Source organism: Chinchilla lanigera, unplaced genomic scaffold, assembly GCF_000276665.1.
Source record: "Chinchilla lanigera isolate Chin_1 unplaced genomic scaffold, ChiLan1.0 scaffold00056, whole genome shotgun sequence".
Classification (NCBI taxonomy): Eukaryota; Metazoa; Chordata; class Mammalia; order Rodentia; family Chinchillidae; genus Chinchilla; species Chinchilla lanigera.
In genome coordinates this window covers 10,644,273-10,663,899 of record NW_004955457.1, presented here as the reverse complement: position 1 = coordinate 10,663,899, position 19,627 = coordinate 10,644,273, and the positions used below count along the sequence as shown (strand labels likewise).

Genomic DNA, 19,627 nt, shown 5'->3' with positions numbered 1-19,627 from the left:
AGATTTACTACAAATACCAGTGTCTGTTCCCCATCCTTCCTTAACAAAGACAGTGGGACCCAGCCATTTTTGGTCCGATTTCTTGGGTATAATTATACATAGGATTTTGGAACAAAGTTCATGCCTCCTAGTCCTCTAACACCATAGTTCACTTTTCTCTAGATTGTTAATATCCCTTGCCTGACCACTACGGGGAGATATTAGTATTTCTCTTCAACATTAGCTCTAGAGTCTTGTCCTTCCTAGCTTATCAATTTTGTTGTTAGGCACAAAACTAATTTAGGCCCCACAATCCCTTGTTCCCAGTTCCTGGTGTTCCCTAGGCCACTCACCCTGACAAATATCCTGAACTATTGATCATCATTTCTAACTAATTTTCTAGCCAACATATGTCCTGCAAACCAATGTAAAAGTTCTGCAATCTGAACCCAATTATTTTTCTGAATTTATGAGACCGCTTCATCATTCTTATCTCCTTCAAACATTGACATTCTCCAAAAAAACTATGTTTACAAGTGATCACCTTGTGGGTTTTTAGTGAAACAGGATTGAAATGTCAAATTCACAGTAATTTGGTGGAGGAGAGTCTTCCCTTCAGAACTTCTAACATATTTGACTCAGTTAAGTGTCTATTACTCCAAATCTCTGTGCAATGTATGTCAAAGACACTGATATACAATATGAAATCAAGGAGACACTGGGCATCTTGGAATTTCCCAAGACAAACAAAAAGCGTGGGAGAATATGTGGCTGTTTTGACAGAAGTTGGAGAGCTTCCAATAATGTAGAATGAGGCAAAAGTATCCACAGCTTCATTACTGTAAGCTAAACGTAAGGCAAAATAAAGCCCTATGGATGAATATATAACTTTCCCAAGGAGAATTCACGGAGAAAGATTGATATTCTCTGAATTTCCATGAAAAGATACTAATAATCACGAGTAATCAAGATGTTCACGTTGTCACGCTTAAGGGATATCATTGTGTTGTGGCACAATTAGGACTCCTTATGGCCTATCATTTAAATCAGAATTTATGAAGTGCTTGGGCTTCTGGTTATGAGCCAAATCTGGCCCTTTTTCCATCAGTGACTAAAATAATGGATAAAAAGCCCGTTTAGTACATCTTTGTGAACATCATGCTGTCATGAACTCCTCCCTGAGACAGTGAGTTCTATAAGCATTAATGGGTTTTATTCAACAAACATCCATTTTGTAGTCACACAACTTTTGCTACTGACACCTGCCAATTCATATTCTAAGAAGAAATTGCTGAGCTTATAGAGTTGCCATTTTTAAAATGAATATGTCTCATTATCTTTATTTATAGCCTCTTCCTGCTCTAAACTATCAATCCAGAAAGCCTCTAAAGTTTCTTTTGAAAAATAATTTGTTTCTCATTTAAAAATTCTAACATTGTACTTTGCCAGTTAACAGTAGGTCGATATCTACTTTAAGTTCTTATTAATTTTACTGAAATTGGAAAGTAGACAGAAATCTCAACCATATGGACCTAAGCATGTACCTAAGCACTGGAAGGTTTCTCAAAGGCTTGAATAGAGGGAAGGGACCAGAGTCCTAGTCCCCATGTGTTCTGCCACTTTTCAACCATTGCCCCTTGAGTGGGTCATCATATTTCTTTGGGTTTCTTCTTTCCTCAATAGAAATGGGGTCATCTCAACTACATTTTCTATGAGGTCTCTTCTATCTTGAGAGTTTATAAATTCTGGTTATCTAAATAATTCCTTTTCTTCATATAGATAAAAATATTGTTTTTTTCTTTTCCTACAGAGCTTTGTTCTGATATGTCTGAATTAGTCAAGGCTCCTGTCTGTAGATGAAACACCTGACATCTACAATTTAAAGGAGGAAAACTTGATGTGGCTCACAGTCTCAGAGGATTCAGTCCATGCTGAGATGGCTACAAGGCTCATCAACAGAAGCATGTAGTGGAGCAAACTGTTTAGCTCATTCACATGGAAAGTAGAGCCAGTTGGAGAGAGCTCCTGAGAAGAAGGTGCCAGGCACCGGGGATAGGTCCCAAAGTCATACCTCCATTATCCATCCATGCACAGCCAGAACTGTGCCTTGCTAATCTCCTAGGTGGATCCAAAACCAATCAAGCTTAATTTTGCAGTTGTATCATGCACGATCTTACTCAACCTTCAAATTCAAGCTGAATGTTATCTCTTCTTTGAGTCTCACTAGATATAGGATGTCTTCCCTTAAACTTAAATTTTTACTTTGTACAAAGGCTGCCATTTCTACTATAATAAATATAATAAATGCCATGGTGGGCATCCTAATGGCCCTCCAACAACATCAATATTCTAAACCCCAGAGCCTGTGAGTGTGCTATCTTACATTGCAGAATAGACTTTCTGGAGGTGCTTAAGTTAAGCATCTTGAGATGGGGAGGTAATCCTGCATTATTCAGAGGGGCCAATGTAGTAAAAAAAAAAAAAAAAAAAAAAAAAAGATTTTTTAGAAGAGAAGCAAGAGAGTCTAAGTCTGAAGGAGATGTGATGGTGAAGCCAGAGATTAGTGTTATATGTTTTAAAGTAGGAGGATGAGGCTGTGAGCCAAGGAATGCAGACAGCCCTTCAAAGCTAGGAGAGTCATGGAAATGAATTCTCACACAAAACCTCCAAAATGAACACAGCCTTTTCAATACATTCATTTTAAAACTTCCAAATTCCAAGTTGTAGAAGAATAAACTTGTGTTATTTAAAGCCACTAGGTTGTGGTACTTCAGTATAGCAGCAATTAAAAACCAATACAGAGACTATAATATTCAATATAGTATAATATAACCATTTGTGTGATTGTCGTTTTACTAACCAATGATGATTTTTAGGCACATTTTAACCTTTTTTCCTTTTTGTGGTATTGGGGCTTGAATGCAGGGCCTTTTCACTGAGATGTATCCTCCAGTCCCTTTTAAAATGTTTTATTTTTGAGCTGAGGTCTTGCTAAGTTGGTGAGTTGCCAGGCTGGGCTCAAACCTGTGATCCTTTTGCCTTAGCCTCCTAGAGTACTGGGATTACAGGTGTCTACCACCATGGCTAGTTCATATTTTTATCTTTATATTCTCAGGTCTTTGAATATCATTGATATATGGTAGATGCTCAAAATATATTTGTTGAATGAATGAGTAGATGAATAAATGGTATCCTGGTGTACAAAGACAATGTGAGAATTTCGGGGATACATGGTCTACTCAGGCCTGCACAGTAATAGGAGTGTTACTCTAATGCTATGATTTCTCTAGGATATGGTATTTATTGTGACTTATTTTGCACTGAGAATGAAACACCAAAAGGGTGTACTGTATGGTTGTGCCTATTGCTTCAGGTGAGAGCACGCTACATAAACCTAGACTCCTGGCTAGGTAGCTGTCTTTTATTTATTTAGTTTTAGTACTTTTTTGTAGCTTTATAAGAAAAAATTTTCAGCATTGGCAGAATGTGCCACATTATACAGTTTTCCTTGGAGCTCTTTCAGTGATTCAATGGTAATGCTAAGTAGTCCAGATTTTGAGTAGTAAAAATATTATGTGCACTTCATCTGTTTGTTTAAAATAGGATCTCTAAACAAAACCTATACTTTGCTCAAAGTTACCAGTGTTAGTGGGTGTGAATATGCATATTACACATCACAGTATGGAAAGGGAGGAGGGGAAGTGGGAAAGATCAACCCCTATTTCTTTCAAAGGAAGATACAGCTAAAACTCCATGGCTCCTTGTTATCACTGTGGAGCCATTTGGGCCGTGGACAGGAGAAAGGGTACATTTCTGACCGTTAGTCCTTGTGGGAAAGCACAACCCTAACTGTCATTTCAACTGCAGATGGGCCTGACTGCCTCAATCTGTGTGTGAACAGCTGCTTGCTCTTCTCTCATTCTTGTTTGGCAAGTCCCTTCAGCCAGAAGGCCTTCCTATTTGGAAAGAAAGGAGTTGATTTAATGTCACTTTGTAAGAAAAGTTCCACCATTCTAAAGACCATCTCTCTGCACATGGTTCCAAAAGTGATGCCTGCGGAGACTTAACTGACCCTGATATATAGGGAGAGGTTAATTTTGATTAACACAGTTCTCATTTAACTTGGTCTTAAATACCCATCAGAAGTATAACCAAGTATAACCAAAAGCTCTATAGGAATAATACAATGGTAATAAAGACCAGCTATGGAAAGGGGCACCAATCTCTGACCCCTGTTTCCAGCTGCACCTGTAGCTGACCACTGTTATGGTTCAATGAGGCCAGAAATAGAAGCTCAACAAGAGTCTTTAAATTCCTTAGCTAAAATTGTCCTTCAAAACCACCGAACTGTCCATCTTCTCACAGCTAAAACTAGAGGAACTTGTGACAAAAAATTATCAGATTCCATTAGCAGAGGTGTCTAAGAGCCAGCTGATTACAATCATGATTCAAATCCTTTAAGAGCAGTATCTGGATGTAGCTCTTTTCCCCAATCTGACTTTCCATTCTAGTGCTCATGTTTTGACTACACATGCTTTAATCTCTTGGAAAATTTATTTAATCTCCCCTAGAGGCTGCCAAACTCCTCTCACTGCCTTTGCTCCCTGTTCCAAGTGATTGCACAGATGGAATGAATGACAAAGGTGCCAGACTCCTTTCACTGGGATCCACTAGATCAGCCTTGTAGGGGAAGTTAATAACTGCTAAACTACAACATGACTTCTAGCCAAGGCCATTCAGATTAGCTCTTTAGAGAAGGCTATGGTCTACCCTACTCTTATTCTTCTCAGCTCAAAGCAGCTAGATGGAAACTTCACCCATTCTCCACAAATGACAATCAGGGATAGCTCCTTAAAGGAGAGAACATTATAGACAGGTAAGTTAGATAGAAATTAATAGGCAGTAAGACAGGAACAAGCCCTTGAGGGATTCAATGCAGAAGATGAAAACTCATCAAAACTGTAGCTGAAGATGCTTCTGAAGGAAGTAGGATCTCAAGATTAAAGTCACAATGGCCAGATTTTTATACTCCCCCTAAGGGGTGAATGAGATTATACTGTCATTGGCACCAACCTTTGAATTTCCTACAGAGACAGACCATTACATCACTAGGGGTGGACCATCCTCTCTTATCCATTATGACAAAAACTAAGACTAAGACTAAAATGACTAAGATTAAAGATAAGACTAAGACTATAGATTAATGACCAAAGTAAATGATATCATCCATATACCCTTGCTACATGCCCTGCTTCCCTATTGGATCAATATTAGCTAAGTGGCTATAGGTTTTTAATCTTATTGGTTGATGATAGTTTGACCCGTGTTATATTCACCTCACGATTTTGCTCTATAAAACATTCTGGGAGAAATGACCTTAGTGGCAATTTACTGGGGACCCCTCCTGTCTCTCGGAAGCTATTCCTAACTCCTATTTTTAATTTTTTGTCTTCTTTTGAGATAGGATCTCACTATGTGGTTCGGGCTGGCCTTGAACTCATGGTAATCCTCTTGCCTCAGCCTGTACAGTGCTGGGATTACAGGCAGGTGTGACCATACCAGACCCTGACTCCCCATTCTTATTCCCCAATAAACATTTCCTAGTCTTAAAAAATATAATAGTCTCACTGAAAGAGAAAAGCCTACAAATGCCCATCTCAGGGATGTACTTGAATTCAAGTGGCTTCATCTCCCTATGATTGTTGGAAGAAATATGTCAGTGTTTTAAATATCGTTTTTCACCGGAAAATGCATACCTAAAATTTCATTTATATTTGATGATAGAAAATCTTTAGGAACCCTCAATCCACATGTATTTTGAATTTCTAGTACTCAGTGGTTCAACAAAGGAGAACAAACTGCAGCATGTTTCTTCAACTGATTTTTCAGTTTTAAAGAGGAGATCAGGGGTTGGGGATTTAGCTCAGTGGCACAGCACCTGCCTGGCAAGTGCAAGGTCGTGAGTTCAATTCCTGGTATCGGAAAAAAAAAAAAAAAAAAAAGAGGAGATCAGACAACATTCACACTAGGAAAAAAAAAAGAAAAACTAGCATGCAAGGCACATATATTAAATATTTCTATGGAAAAGGCTGTAAGCAAAATATTGAATAATTTGAGGATCAAATAATATGCTTACTCTCTTTATCAGTCTGGCAAAACATTTGTACTTACATTATTTCATTCTTACCAGATATGGCCATGAGCAAGAAAGCAATATGCAAAAATAGCATATTTTAATTCTGCTATTATGACCGCACACCTTGCTCCTTGTTCCTTGTGTGTTATGGAAAAGTGGTACGCAATGTATTTAGGGTATTGTGCACAAAAGTTTTATAATTTTAGCAGTGTGACAGTTTAGGTTCATCTTCTATGCCTGTCATCTCATCATTCAGGTCTCAACTCAGAGATTACCTCTGCAGAGAGAACTTTCTGAGAAACCAAATCTATTGTAATCTTCTAACCTGTCACAGCCATATTATGCTGTCTAATATTGCGCATGGACCTTATTTCAATATGAAATTCTTTTTCCCATTTATTTGTGTGCTATCTTCTAGCTCACACTAGGAAGGAAATCATGGAAAAGAAGAAGCTCCTCTGCTTCCACAGATGTATCCCAAGTGCCTAAATGAAAACTGACTGTGTGGTGACACCTTCCCATACTTGTGATTGAATTTGTGATATGCAAATTTTTAGTCTCCGTGTAATTTCTAATTAAAATAACATAGAGAAAACTCCTCAAAACATAATTTATAATGGCTAAAACTTGGAAGCAGTAAAATTAAAAGCATCAAATAAAGAATGGCTAAAGAATAAATTTATTGGGAACATTGAGAATTCAAAAAATGGATCTGAAGAGAAATAGACTTGGTTGAAGTAACTGACATAGAATAGACAATGGCTAAAACTGCCAATGGAAAAATTTATCTTCGACTAAAAGGTGACAGAAGAACCACATCTTCTAAACAAAATTTTACATGTTAAGTCTGACCCTGGACAATTATACATGGGGGAAGTGAGGGTCATAAAGGAAAACTCATGATAAAAGAAGGTATGATGGGCAGAATTTGATATGTTTGGGGGAAAACCTTGATGAATAAATCAAATCTTCATCCTAAAATTCATGAGAAAGAATTGATTTTGGAAAAAATAATTTTGGTTAAAGGAAAATAGAATAATAGAAATTGTTTAAATGATTTATATTGAAAATTGATTAAATAATGAAATTAGTTAATGTAGTTTGATTCAAAAACACTTTCTTGGCAGAATAGTGATATAATTATGATTGAAATTACAGTGTTCATTGATATGGATTCCATATATTCTTATGGTAAAATGATGAAATAACAACTTGCTGCAGTCTGGCCACATACATAGCAACACAGCAATATAAATAATAAAGCCCTAATGTAGGAAGCATAAAATAGATCAGTACATAATGTGCTAAGCACTAAAAAAAAGTCATTATGGGAGTTCCAGGGGAGACTTCTCAGAAAACGAGGCAGCATTATCCAGCTGGGCAGCCTTGAGCAAGTCACTCAGCTCCTCTGGCTCTTGGATATTCAACAAAAGTTTGAGCTACAAGTTTAGACTACAGTCAATCCCAGAGAGCTGAACAAAAGAAAGTGTATGTTACTGAATATGCACTTGTGATTGAATGAGGAAGCAGAAATGGAGTAGTCAGAAATAATCAACTAACCTTTATGGGATGCTGATATTTAGAGGTTAGAAAGAGGACAAGCCCAGTAAAAAGAGGCCAAGAAATGAGGGAATAAGATACAATGTAAGAGACAATGAAGACCCAAGCATATCTGAAAGGAGATAATAAAATACTATTGGGAATAATGTCTAGAACAATGAAGGCTCTTAGTATATGTGCTGCCAAAGCGAGCACCAACTGAAGGCTCTTGAATGTGGCTTGAACTCTGAAATGAAGACAGTAATCATGGGAGATCATAGGAGGTGGTAGTCATTGAGAATGAGAGAATATTGGGAGCTTTGGAGCAGGCCTTTTGGTCAGAGCCTTTTTAGTATCCTGTTGGCAAACACTGGACTTGCGCAGGCAGAGGCAATAGGATTACTGTACTGGTTCACCTGTTGAAATAATAGGTAGGCTAGGGGTGTGGTAACTTCAGCAATGACCTAACCAGGGACTACCTTATTACTGGGACTCATTTCTTTGGTCCATCTCTACATCTCTTTGAGTTCAGTAAGGCCCCAACTTGCGAATGAGTTCCATTCCAGGAGAATGTTCATAAGTCAGATTCATTTGTAAGTCAGATGTGTATGAAAGTCTGACAAAGTGAGTTTTATACACCTTTGACACAAATATAGCATGTATATTGCTTCATGTTTCCTAGAAGTCCCCCCCACATCACTGCTGCTTTACCTTTTGCCTCTGGATGCCCTGGGCTCTGATTGAACACTGTAGTACTGTACACTATCACACTGTACCTTAAGCACACAGCAGCACAATTGTGACAATGTTCAGCAGACACATGAGCTACTTTTACAATTTGTTTGCATCTGTGAATGTTCATAATGCAAGATCTGTTCTTAGCTGTGTAAGTTCACCATTCAAATGTTCCTAAATCAGAGATTTACTGTATTGGCTTTATTTTCCCTTACTGTAGACTACCTTCTTATGTGTGGCAGAAGAAATTATGGTTGGTCACTCTTTCCTCTTGGCTTATCACCAAAGAAGTTTCCTTAAAAGACGTTCCAGTGTTAACCAGAAGAGATCTAGAGTAGCAAAAGCAATAGTGGGCAACAAAGGGAAGGCATGAGGCACCACAATCCCCAACTTGAAATTGTGCTACAAAGCTACTATGGTAAAATCAGCATGGTACTGTAAAAAAAATAGATCTATGGATCAATGGAACAGATTCAAAGAGGCAGACACAACTACAAACACACTTAGTCACCCTATCTTTGACAAAGGGGCCAAACATATTCACTGGAAGAAAGATAGCTTCTTTAATAAATGGTGCTGGAAAAACTGACTTTCCACATGCTAAAGACTAAAATTAGACCCATGTCTATCACCATGCATTAAACAAAGTCAAAATGGATCAAAGATCTAAATATTAAAACCAAAATACTAAATCTACTGGAAGAGAAAGTAGATAGAAATCTTGAAGACATAGGGGTATGCAGAGAGCATATGAACAAAAAACAAACTGCATGGGAAATACTTCAAAGAATCAACAACTGGGATCTCATCTTATTGAAAAGTTTTTGCACATCAAAAGAAATCACCAACAGGGTAAAAAGGAAACTCATGATTTGGGAAAACATTTTAGCCAATTGTCTGTCAGACAAAGGACTTCTATCTAGAACATATAAAGAGTTTTAAAAAATCAGACCCCCAAAATTCAAAAACCTAATCCAAAAGTGGGCATCTGAGATGAAGACACACTTCTCAGATAAAGAAGTACAAATGGAAAGTAAATATATGAAAAAATATTGAACATCATTAGTCATTTGAGAAATGTAAATTAAAATGACACTGAGATTCCATCTCACCCCAGAAAGAATGGCCATCATCAAGAAAACAACCAATAACAAATACTGGGGGTACTATGGAGGAAAAGGAACACTTCTCCACTGCTGGTGGAAATGTAGACTGGTGAAACAATTGTGGAAATCAGTATGGAGATTCCTCACAAAACTAGGATTAGAGGTCCCACTTAACCCAGCTATTCCTCTTCTAGGTATTTTTCCAGAAAAACTGAAAACATCATACCATAGCGATATATGTGCACCCATGTTTATAGCAGCACAATTTATCATAGCTAAACAACCCAAATGCCCATCAGTGGAGGAATGGATAAAAAAGATATGGTGTTTTTATACAATGGAATATTACTCAGCTATAAAGAAAATAAACTCAAGGCTTTTATAGGTAAATGAATGCAACCAGAGACCATACTCATAAGTGAAATAAATCAGACCTGCATATGCAAACATCTCCCTAATATAAGAACTTGAAAGAGTAAATAAAACCCAAAATGTAAAATAGACATTGTAAAAGAGAAAGAAATTGCTCAAAGAGAAAGAACAACTGGGATGAGGGAAAGGAGAAAAGAAAGAAAGAAAGAAAGAAAGAAAGAAAGAAAGAAAGAAAGAAAGAAAGAAAGAAAGAAGAGAAAAAATATATATGAATATATAAGGATTCCTGGGATAATTGTACTGCTGATGTCTATTGGTTTATTGAAAGGAACATTAATGCTTAAGCTCTTTATGACCAAATTTGCATACTTATATCTGGTAATTTGCACAACTAATTTGAATATAACAATATGCAATATAACAACTATTGTCGAATTCCTACCATCCTGTTTAGTGAAGCTCTGAATCATTTCTAATTCTTTAAATTATTTTTATTCTCTTTAATTGTTTGGTCAGTCTTGCATTCTTACATTTGGTAATCTGAGCAACTTCACTGAAGATAATAATATGTAATAAAGCAGGCATTGTTAACTTCCTATCATCTTGTTTTGTAATTCTGTATCACTTTTATTGTTTTTGTTGTTTTTTTCTTGTGTTTGTTGTTATTTTGTTATTTTTTTTCCTCTTCAAAATAAAGAATAAAAGAAGTTCCAGTGTTAAAAATCCCAGAGCAGCACTGACTGGACACTCACCATTGTCAAGAAGGCACAAGAAGACAATGTATTCTCCAAAGAAAAGAGATTGCTGATTCCTCTAAAACAGAGGAGGGCGGGGGAGACAGATAGAATGGTGTGTTCACTGCATGCAGTTAGAAAATGTAAGTGCTTTTTGAGGTTAAAGAAAGGAAGAGCATATGTAAAGGCAAGAGGAAATGAAGTTGAGGAGAAGATAGAAAAATGAAGGAAAGGTAAATTAATCAGAGTGGCTTATGTTCACAATGGGGCAGTCTTCTTTTCTACTTAGTTTCAGTCTTTTCTGATTTCTCCACTCTTCCATTCTTCTAGTTTGGTGATCCCAGTGACTATCCCTCCAGATTCTCTCCCTAGTTCCAACTCTGTCTTACCTTCTGATTCAGCTCTTCACCTCGACTTCCCTTCTGATCATGGTTCCCCTTGGCTGTGCACATCTAGGAAGTGCCTAGAGCCTTGAACCCTTTCTATTCCTCTTGTCCTGAGAAGGCCTGGCAAGTGAGAGTCAGTTCTCTCAAGATCCAAGAAGGGATGGACTCAGGAGCCAGAATGGAGAATTCAGCTTTGGTAAGGAAATATATTATTACTGTCTCACCCTTAGGTAAACTAGGGGGAATAAATAAATGAATAAATGGTGTAGGGTGTGAAAGAGGTGGATGAGAGTGAAGGAAAAATGAATGAGTGGTTATTTTTTGAGAATGACATTATTACCTTCAGGAAAGCAGAAGTCATGGCCATCCATTACTGGGAAGGGTGGAAAGTGCAGGAACTTAAGGAGTATATCAGTATCTCAGGGCTATTGTAACAGACTACTATAAACAGGATTTTATTCTCTGACTGTTCTGGAGGTCAGAAATCTAAAGTCAAACTCTTTTTAAGGACTTGTTACTTCTGAAGGTCTGAGGCGAGAATCTTTCCTTGTTGCCTCCAGTCTCTGGTGACTGCTAGCATTCTTTCCTTGTGATTGCATTATTCAGTCTCTGCCTTTGTCTTCACATGGACTTCTCCATGTATGTGTCTCAAGTTTTTCTCTTTCTCACTTTGGGATTATCTGGATTATCCAGATAATAATCTGGATTACCCAGATGCTAATCATCTGGATACTTAATTTAATTATATCCTTTCTTGAATAAGGTAACATTCACAGATTCCATAAATTAGAGTGTGTACACATATGTTTTGGGGGACCCACCATTCACTTCCTACAATGGGGAAAGGAAAAAAGTTCAGCCCTGATATGGAAAGGCAGCCTTGGAGCACGCAAGTGAAAGACAAATATGATTACTGAAAAGAGAAGTTGGTCAAATTGAAGGAGGACATATGTATTTTTCATAGATTAAGGCTATAATTCTCCAACAGATTTAGAGCCCACATACAAAAGAGACCAATCAGACAATGAGGGTGTTTATAGGTAGACTTAACAGAGAGTAAAGAGAATGAAAGATCTACTGTTTCCTACTTCCAGCTGCTGCACATAAGATCTCTGTTTATTCAAGTGAAATTATACAGATTAAATTGCCTTAAAAGAGACAAAACATTTAATAAGATAAGAAGGCATAATTTTTATTTCCCTCACTCTTCCCTATACGGAACTTTATTCTCTATCTCAGATATATTATTACTATCTCACTCTACATCTATCCCTATCCTCACTCAACTCTCCCACACATAAAATTCTACGCAAATAACTCTTATAAACTATAAATAAAATGAAAATCTTTCTTTTAGCAAACCTAAACGTTTTGTTCATGACTGATGCCTGCAATGACCATAGGCCCTGTGTAAAATAGTGATAAATTCGCCAACCCTCCCCTGGCTCTCCAATACCCTGGTGGCAGAGAAACTGCTATATCACAAGGTTTTAAAAAAGAGTTAGAAGATTTTCATTTACTGGTGAGGCCAGAGATAGCTCAAAATGCGAGCCTCAGGGTCACATTTCCAGGGCAACCCTCAGTAGTTCCACCTGATCTTAGAAGGCTTGCTGTGGAAGTAAAAAGGCACAGGTTACTTCACAAGCCACTAAATCTGTGACTTTTAAAGTTAGTTTTTGCCCTTTATCTTTTTTTATGCTTTTAAAGTAGCTTAGCTCTCTCCTCAAACAAACATTTATATCAAACAGAAGAAAATGAAGCTTCTATGGTTGAGGTGAGGGACTTGCCTGCCCAATAGCTAGTGCCTTTCCCCACGCTCTCCTGAGCACAGGGTCTGAGCATGTAGATCCCTGAGCCCTTGTAGGAACAGTGTAGAAGCAGCTGCTGCTGTAGAAGGGTATGGAGCAGGCTAAGCATTCAGAGGACATGGGCAGCCCTTCTGGTGCAGGGAAGTTCTGGGTCTTCTCCAGGGAGAATCTGACTCAGATTCAGATTCCATAGATTAATTTTACTACCAAAAGTGAAGAATCATGAAATGTTTATATTGTGAGTGACTTTAGATAGTTCAGTGGTATTCCTTTGGGTTAACTCTGGGAATATTCATCAATAACTAACTCTAGTTCAATTGCTCCTTCCAACAGGAACATGTAACTTCTTTTTCCTGTGAACTGTGGCTAGAACAACGTTAAAAACATCTGATGTAGAAGTTTCCAGGAAAATAGTTCTATTTTCATTAGTGCTGACATCTTACCATTTTGAGAATGCTCACAGTCTCAATCCAAAGAAGGGCAAGTAGCAGGCCAGGCTCCATGTCATCCTAATGGCCTCATCTCCATCAAACTGTTTTCTAAAGAATATTCTTGCCTTCTTCCCTGCCCTCTCCTTCAAGATTTTTTTCTTTTCATTATCAAACTTATTTGCTCTAAGCCAAAAATGTTTTTCTTTTCTTGAAGCCTGTTTATTTCTTAATCATATGACATGCTCAAGGTAGCACAACCTCACAAGATCTGTTTTTACTTCACTACAACTGACAATTTTCCCTGCTTGAATAAACTTGCACACATTAAAAGTTTTAATAGAGGATTGAAGATTGCAAGTAGGTGTTAATAGAGCAGACTTCTGAGCCAAATACAAAGGTATGTATTTGGCAAAGGAAAAATAGCTCACTAGCTTAAAATTACAGGTAAAGAGTCAAGAGAATTAGTTTCAAATGCCATTATTTGCAAAAGGCATTCAGTGAAGTTCCTTCATATGTCAACAAATACTTATCCAGTACTTCCTAGTGGAAGAAATTGTGCCACCCCTCAGTTATGGGAGTGGGGAGTGATAAAGTCCATAATATTTAAGACTTTCTTTCTTTATGGAACGACCACATGAATAGGAGGTTTTCTAACACAACACAAAGAAGCTTTTTAAGATAGATTTTGAAGAGTACAAAACATTATACAATTAAGGAAAAGGAGAGCTATCAGTGAGAATAGAAAGAGAAGACATAAAGACATTCAAGATATGTTGCAGAGAATCTACCTATATGTATATAAATGTACATCTACATACATATGTCCTTATCCATGTATGAAATATAGATACATAGAGAGATATGTGTGTAGACATATTATTATGAACATGTATGTGAGATAGGTAGATATAGATAGATGACTGGTAGATAGCTAGCTAGCTAGATAGATGTATAGATAGGTAGATGACAGAGAGAGAGAAAGATATATAAATGTCTTTAACTGGCTACATAAGTAATTAGTTTCAGATGTCATTATTTGAGAAAGGCACTACATAGAAAGACAGAGAAAGTTAAGTCAAAGATAATGTCATGATTTAAAGACTGTATTTTTTAGGACTAGAGTGCCACAGAAAAATAAGGCAAGGGTGGCAAAGAAATAAGTTCCACTTTGGATGGGGAAAAAAACTTGAGGTTCTGGAAAGTAAATGTAGGGGCAGATTCCGATAATTAAGGAGTTAGAAGAATGTGGTCTTGAGTTCTTCCTGAGAATATAGCTTATATCATCTCAATTTAGTGACTCACCAGAAGTAGATGAGGCAGAAACAAAGATAGAGGCAGAAAAGGGGGAGGAGCAAAGGGAGAGGGGAGTTTCAAAGAGAAAGCACAAAAATATCCAAACCTGCAAAGAGGCTGAAGAAGATGAGGACCAAAATCTTGTTGGAGATGGTTATCAGCAGCCCCTTGGGAATTTTTATGAGAGCTATTTGAAGAGGCTTGTGGGGAGGGGCTCCTTACCACATTGCTCCTATTTACTCAGAACTTCTATGACTTCATGACTTGAGTTTGCAGCGGCACTGATTTGACCTTCTGGGTTCTCGTTGTGCAACTTTTCAATTCCCTCTACCAGCAATTTGGCTATTTCCTCAGAATTCTTCAATCTCAGTTCCTCAAAGCAGCATTAATAGTTCTAGGAGTTCATGTTGATTTTGTGCCTCACCAGTTGCCGGCCAATCCATGGATTTGAGCCTTGGGTTCTGGCTCCTCTTTTCGGTCAGTGATCTGTGGCCAGGGCAATGGCACCTGTCACCAGCGCTGGGCTGTCCCTTCAGTGGGAGGAGATCAGCCACCGAAAGGACATATCTAGGGCAAACTAAGGCCACAATACAACCCTGTGCTGTCGGTGTGTAAGGATTTAAACTCTAATGTCTCCTGGAATTTTAAATAGTACCTACCATAGAAGCAAGGTTCTGCAGCACCTAATTAGTTGCCAGGTCAGTATTAATACCATCTTGTACTTGTGTAACACTTTAAACTTTTCAAAATGTTATTAAGAGGCTCCCAGAGACACAAGGGTCTACATAGATACACTCTACAGATGCAAAGAGCTTATAAGACTTATTTTATTCAAATCAATTAAAAGTATATGATAGCTAGCTCTAAATAGTGACCCATAGTACATTGCCACAGGTTTAGGTACTTAAAAAAACAATAAAATTCAGCAAATTGTCTGATTTGGAATCTTTAAGGATTTTTCCAGTGCTTTTATAGCTGAGTAACAGCTACTTTTAGTTTTGATACCAAAGAATTTGCCCTTCCATGTGTCACCATTACTACAAAAATTAATTCTGAGCCATAGGATTAGTGTCCCCTGGTCTGCATTTGATACAAGAGGTAGTGTTGAAATAGCAGGTCTGCTGAAACCTACAGCAGCCATGAAGCAACTGATTAATAAATTAGTTGAGGTTATGTTAGTAGCTGGACAGAAACATGTCTTTCTCCATTCTCAGTCCAATATTCTTCCCAATACTCCATCACTGAATGACATCAGAAAGGAGCATGCAGAGTGTGTAGAAAGGAATATTTAAACTTCTGATCTGCCTTAGTTTTCATTGTATTAAATGGTGCCAATTTCCACCCAATTACATAAGGTGGAAACATTTCCCTTTCCCCTTCTATACCTTGACCCACCCCCGACACCCAGGAAACCACCAAGTTCTGTCCACTTACCTCCAAAATACGGCTTGAATGCATCCTGTTTTCTGTCTTCCCTGGCAGCACCTCTGTCCATGCCACCATTGCCCATAGCTGGAACGACAGCAAAAGCTTCTCGGTTGGTCTCCCTATCTCAGTTTAGCTCCCCTCATGCTCCATTCTTAATGGATTGGCTAAAGGGAATCTTTTCAAACAAAAAAACCATACCTCATCTTATACCCTATACCAAAATTTTCAGTGGGTCTAGTTTCATTTAGCCTAAAACCTAAACACTGCATTCAACTTTACGTGAACTTGGTGATTCCATGGGTCACCCGCTTATCATCCCATGGACAGTCCCAAGCCCAGTGGCCTTATGACAGATCCTAAGATATGCCCATCTCATCCTGCCCTGGGGCCAGCACATAGGCTCTTCCGTCTGCTTGTACCGGGTTCCCCAGATCCCTGGCTGTGTGGCTCCTTCTCAACCTTCAGTCTCATCCTAAAGGAAGCCATCTATCACCACCCAATCTAAATAGTCACCCACTCCTCCAGTGTATCACCCTTTTTCTTTCCTGGAGATTATTTAATAGTATGTTTTATATGTGTATAGTTATTATCTTTCTTCTCTGCTGCAATATAATTTCCATGTTTGTTTTTTACTATTGTAGCCCATAGTTCCCCTTGTCAATTCTACCACTGAAGCACACCCTAAATGCATGCTCCCTTCCCTGCCTCCACTACCACTTCCTAGCCTAAGCCACCATTATCTGTCTGTTTGACTAATGCAGTGACCTCCCCACTGGTCTTCCTACTTCAACTCTAGCTCTGCACTCAATAAATATTAGTTGAAGGAATAAACATATCATTAGGGGAATAATAATATCTAAAAGAGATGGAAATCCAGACCCTGGAGAAAAATCACTTAGCTTTATCCAAGCACTGAAAGAACATCAAACAATTCCCATCAGCTTCCACAACTTGTGTGATAGAATATGAGGCATTTTATTCAAGCTCAGGCACAATACATTTGAAGTGCAGCACGGAGGACAGAGAGCATTCAATTTTTGTATCTATGAGCTACGATTCTACTCACACCCACAGAGCTGCTGGTGGCAAAGCAAGAGGTGTAGGGAAAAATGCTCAGTATCTTAACCACAAACACTCACAAAAATAATATCTTTAAATAAGTTGTGCAATCTGAATGTGTCCCTGATTACATCAGAATAAACTAATCTGGAGATTGTGCTCTAATATGTATGTCTGCCATGAGGTTAAAAGTGTTGCAGATCCCTGACTGAAAATAGAAGCACTGTTAGGGAGACAGCTCAAAGGCTCTTCAGTACTCATTACACCCTTAACCTGTAACTGTAGATCCCAATACCATTTCCGCATCATCAGAGCAGAAACATCCCCTGAGCTGAGAAGTGAAGGAGAATTAAGGTAGTGTGCAATGCTCCAAGGCCAGGATGCCATCTTAATTATGCCACGCCTATTGTGCAGCCTTCCCTTGACTCCCACTGATTTCAAAACACCTGGGGCGCTCTCCCAAGCATGCTCTCATATAGAGTGTAAATGCACGCACATATGATGTGGCCGCTGGTGATGTTGTGGGCTATGGATGCTCAAAACCCATTCAGCGAGGGCAAGAAGCACCTGCTTCTTGCCTCATTTGTAGTGACTTGGAGGGAAAAATCATCCTGAGGTGACAGAAATAATTATGTAAGTTTGTCTGGAACTGACAAAAAATACACTTGACTGGCACAATGCACAGAGGCTTCCCTCCTTGGTGCTGGCACTGGGCAATTGCCCCAAGAAAAAATTCAGCAGATATGGTATAGTTAAGTGTCAGCTTGACAGCACCGTCCTTTCTCAGTTCCTCACCACTTCCCACGCTAATTCAAAACAGTTCTGTGATGCAGGCTGGGAATGTTTTAGGTGACACTCCAGAAGCCACCAGTTAGTTTCACTGTGAGTCGCTCCTATCCCCCCAACAGATCTGTGGGCTGGCGTTGACCTGAAATCCATCCCTGTAGTGAAACTTCAGAGCTTAATCCACTAAATCAGTCTGGCTTTGAGCTCCTGAGAAAATGGGATTTCTATAAAATGTTCACTTTAAAAAGAGATTTGCTCCCTTCACAACTCCTTTTCAGTGTCCTACACCATTAGCTCACAAAACCCTGGTTATGGTCTGAGGCAGAGGCTCGAGCTGGTTATGCATAGAGGGCAGTGCCTGCGTGTGCTGTGTCTTAATGAGGCTCCACTGGAGTCACACGAGCAGTGGGTCCTTGCCTTGGAATCTACAGCACCAAACAACCTAGTTCACTCGCTTTCCTGCCTCCTCTGAGTACCACGGTATGATGCAGTGACAAAAACACAGAGCCATCATTGTGGCTTCAGCTCTCCAACTACTTCTCCTTGTCACGTGAGCTCCAGGACAGACTCTGCTCATAGCCTGACACAAGTGTGTACTCTAAACCAGAGGCAATGCAATCTACCTGGGAGTCTATGCCATGCATCTGAACCCCCAAAGCACTTCAGAAGCAGCAATGGTCTGCCATAGCTAGACTCCTCCTCCCGACATGGGGAGCATGTGGTGTTCCTTCTTCAGCTACCTCCTTCATCTATTCCCTGGCATTGCCCACCCTCCTTGTTCCCCAGAGCACTGCCCCCTGCAGACTGCAGTGCCAATCCCTTTTGCCCATTGGCTGAGGCTGTAGCAGGAGGCAGAGAGGTCAGGTTGTTCTTCATTCAGACCCCCTCAGCTTTGCACCACGTCTTGGAGCAGCTGTGCCCCTTGGTAACTAAAACACACCAGAAAATTCCTCCTCCCAGACTCCAGCTCTTACTTGGGTTCTATACCACTGTTCCTTCCTCCTGCCCTGTTAGCCCTAGGTGTGCCTTGCCCTCATCTCTCCATCCTTTAGTTACTCTTTAATTCTGCACAGACCTATGCAAATAGCTCCTTCATTAGAGCTCTTCCTTTGAACCTCCTGTGTGAACTGTTTCCTGCAGGTGCAGGTAAGACAACCTGATAAAAGGCCCATCCACCCTTGTTCAGGGATTTAGGATTGAATACACAGAAAACTCTACATAGGGTCACTCTTGTTACTGGTCTGGTATATCATTTTGCGTTGGCCTTAAGAAATGGTTTCTGTACTGCTTGGATCATGTTATGGGTCCCTTCTGCTACCAAGGGCCTAGTACCTATTGAAAACTTTTCTTCTCAATATGCTTGTCAAGATATCTAAATAGTACTTGCCTTTTGAAGGCTATGTTTTGTTACTATTGATTGTATATCCATAAAAACAATGGTTTGCTAAGATAAGCAGGACAATCATGTTTTGTTTAATCATACTCTCCACATAGCATGTTCTCTCTATTTCACTGGACTTCCCCCCTAAAAGACCATCCCCAATGTGTTCCACTTGTTAATATTTATCTGTACATATCTAGAGACAACTTCTTGTCTTCACAAGTACCTGTTTGGTTTTGTTTTTCATATTTTCCAGGCACGGTACCCTACATGCTGTTTGATCAACTGAGACAACTCAATAAAACCTAGTTGATTGACGGCCACTTACTTCACTGAATCAGTACCTGAGTACCAACCAGTCAGTGGTAGAGGAGTTACTCCAGGAGAACTACTGAAACCTGACCAACCAACAAGCATTACTCCCCCAACCAAGATACATTGAAGTTTGATGTCA

At 39.0% G+C, this 19,627-nt stretch overlaps 1 pseudogene; it reads right to left on the bottom strand.

The window, feature by feature from the left end:
* The window catches only part of LOC102030155, a 36,511-nt pseudogene extending 20,482 nt beyond the window's left edge, over positions 1–16,029 (bottom strand).
* Positions 16,030–19,627: the final 3,598 nt, after the last annotated feature.